Below are 3227 nucleotides of genomic sequence, written 5' to 3'. Positions count from 1 at the left end.
TGTAGACTTGTGTCTGGGTCAGGTTGTGCTGGAAGATTTGTGTTGATTTGTGTGTGTGCTGTGGTAAGCATAGCCCCCGTGAAGCCAATGGGGGTCAGATTCCCAGTTGACACAAACTAGCATAACTGTATTGTGGTGAGTGGGGGCTCATCTCTAGAGAGTGTAAATGAGTGTAGATCCATTGAAGTCAATGGACCAGATCGCCTGCTAGTGTAAATCAATGCAGCTATTTCCTGAATGAGTAAGAACCATTCGATGGCCTGACCCTGCCAGATGTGTTACTCAGGAGAGTATTTCTCACCACACTGGTGCTAATGAAAACACTGGTGTCAGTAACACCTACTTACATGAGTAAGGATTTTCAGGATTAGCATTAGGCCTGAGGTTTTTCAAGACTGGGTCCCTAACTTGCGTGGTTAAAAGAAAGACAAACAAATAGCCCTGACGTTCCACTCCCAGCCCCTGTTTTGCACTGATTTATCTCCTGTGATATTGGTAATAACAATATCCAGCTCTTATACAGCGCTCCTCCTCTTTAGATCGAAAAGTGCTTCACAAAGGCATTATTCTCACATTACCAATGAGGAAACTGAGGCACGGGGAGGCAAGCGACTTCCTCAAGGCCACCTAGGAGAGCAATGGCAGAGCTGGGAACATAATCTATATCTCCTGAGACACAGTCCAATGCCTTACCCACCTAGGCTATAATGCCGAGTGCAGCCACTTCTGATTTACTCCAATGAAAGTGATGAGAGAATTTGGCCTGGAATATCTAATGCTGACTTTAAAGTCCTGGTCTGAGCCTTATGTTTTTGCACAACCAAACAGAGCCTAAGGGAGTCAGGTGCCCAGCTCCCAGAGACATTCTGTGGGACTTGGCACCTGATTCACTTAGGAGCCTTTACAAATCTCAGATGCAAATTTCCTGTGCGGGTCACGGTGGAGAAGACGTTCAAAGATGTCCAATTCCCACCATTTGAGCTGGGCCTCCAAGTCCATTAGGCTGGGATCTTCAAAGGACCCTATGGGAATCAAGCACCCAACTCCCAGGAAAATAAAGGAGAGTTGGGTATCTAATTCCCTTAGGCCCTCTGAAAATTTTACTCTTAGGTGGCTCTGAAAATCACTGCCTGAGAGTTTTGGATGTGCAGGTTCAAGCTGGCCAGATGAAACACCCATGCTTGACTTGAGCATCGTCTTTATCCAACATGGCTCTCCGCAGAGCATTCTGCCCCATATCTTTATCCTAGCTAGTGGCTTCCAACCCTCATGCAGAGGGACTACCTTCCTGTCTATATATAACCACACAAATGAACACCCTTGACCTACAGGAATCTGCCGGGTAAGTTTCAACGTGTGGGTGATATTCACCCCTCTGCAGGGACCATTACGCAGCCAATTAAGCCTTTAAAATAAAACAGCAATGACACCTCGGGTGGGTCATCTGCAGAGACAGAACAGAAATGCAAACCATGCAACAATCGCACCAGGACACAGTATAAACCTGAAACACACTGGGTACAAGGGTCACCCCAAGTCTGGAGGCACCTGGGAGAATGAGAGAGGGCTGGGATTACATGATTTAAGTGTTGTGCAGATGTTGACTTTCACACCCAATGAACGTACTCCCAAACTCCAGATGTGCTGGATAATATGTCCACGTGCCATCTCCAAAGTTGGGGTGTGGGGGTAGACTTCACTGTAGAAAATTACCAGGTCAGAACATCGGGAAATTGTATAAAATGAGTGGAAAATTCAGAAAAACGAAACATCACATTTCTGTGAAAAACAGCGGGATGAAAAGCCTCCTGCACTTCTCAGAATTTTCATGCTTGTGTTTTGTGGTTTTGGGCCAATCTGAATCGAGATGGACAGAGCAGTGAAAGGAAATTGGACCGCTCTTGCAGAATTCATCCTGCTGGGATTTGGGGATCTTCATGAGATGCAGATGCTTCTCTTTGTGCTATTTCTAGCTATCTACCTTATGACATTGGCTGGCAACATCCTCATAATGGCCATCATCTTATCTAACCAGAGACTTCACACTCCCATGTACTTCTTCTTGGGAAATATCTCCTTTCTCGAGATCTGGTACATCACTTCTACCACCCCCAAGATTCTAAGGACTTTACTCACTGCCCACGGAGTGATTTCTTTCTTGGGCTGCATTGCCCAGTTTTATTTCTTTGGTTCCATGGCTATCACTGAGAGTTTCCTCCTTGCAGTGATGTCTTCTGACCGGTATGTAGCCATCTGCACCCTGCACCGTTACACAGCCATCATGAACTCCAAGGTTTGCCTGCAGTTGGCAGCAGGGTCTTGGATAAGTGGGTTCCTGACTCCCATCATGACCATTGTCTTGACCTTCAGGTTGCCATTCTGTGTCTCCAATGAAATTGAACATTTATTCTGTGACCTCGCACCAGTCATGAAGCTCTCCTGTGATGACACCCATGTGGCCAAGACAACCACCTTAATTATGGCCTCTGTTGTGACAATGGTCCCGTTTCTACTGACCGTAGTATCCTACATCAGCACCGTCTCCACCATCCTCAGAATCCCTTCCCCCATGGGGAAATAGAAAGCTTCCACCTGCTCCTCCCATCTCATCGTGGTGACTTTATTCTACGGGACTTTGGGCATAGTTTATGCGGTTCCCATGGCCAGCCTGTCTCCGGGCCTAAATAAAATGTTCTCCCTACTGTACACGGTGGTTACCTCTATGGTTAACACAATTATATACAGTCTGAGAAACACGGAGGTCAAAGAAGCTCTGAGGAAAATTAGAAGTCAAAGACCTAATTGGCTGTCTCCATCCGTAACTGGGGGCCAAAAGAGGATTCGTCAAGAAGACCCGTAATAAACCCTGTGTAGTGGTCACCATAAAAAGATCAACAAACACCATGCAATTACCACAGGCCTGAATCCCCAGGCTCCAGGCTGTACTGTGACAGCACAGCTGAGGAAACTGAGGCAAGAGCACAAAGGGAGCCCTTCAAGTGCACTTAGAATCACAGAATCATAGAATATTAGAGTTGGAAGGGACCTCAGGAGGTCATCTAGTCTAACTCCCAGCTCAAAGCAGGACTAACTCCAGCTAAATCATCCCAGCCAGGGCATTGTCAAGCTGCAGCTTAAAAACCTCTAAAGATGGAGATTGCACCACCTCCCTAGGTAACCCATTCCAGTGCATCACCACCCTCCTAGTGAAAAACTTTTTTCCTAAT

At 46.5% G+C, this 3227-nt stretch overlaps 1 pseudogene; it reads left to right on the top strand.

Moving 5' to 3' along the window:
* The first annotated feature begins 1867 nt into the window (after nucleotides 1-1867).
* On the top strand, nucleotides 1868-2860 carry LOC137167284 (olfactory receptor 10A5-like; annotated as a pseudogene).
* Nucleotides 2861-3227: the final 367 nt, after the last annotated feature.

The sequence above is a fragment of the Emydura macquarii genome, unplaced genomic scaffold (assembly GCF_026122565.2).
Source record: "Emydura macquarii macquarii isolate MOO-44397 ecotype Brisbane River unplaced genomic scaffold, CSIRO-AGI_Emac_v2 contig_2918, whole genome shotgun sequence".
Taxonomy (NCBI): domain Eukaryota; kingdom Metazoa; phylum Chordata; order Testudines; family Chelidae; genus Emydura; species Emydura macquarii.
This window is presented reverse-complemented; position numbering and strand designations above follow the sequence as displayed.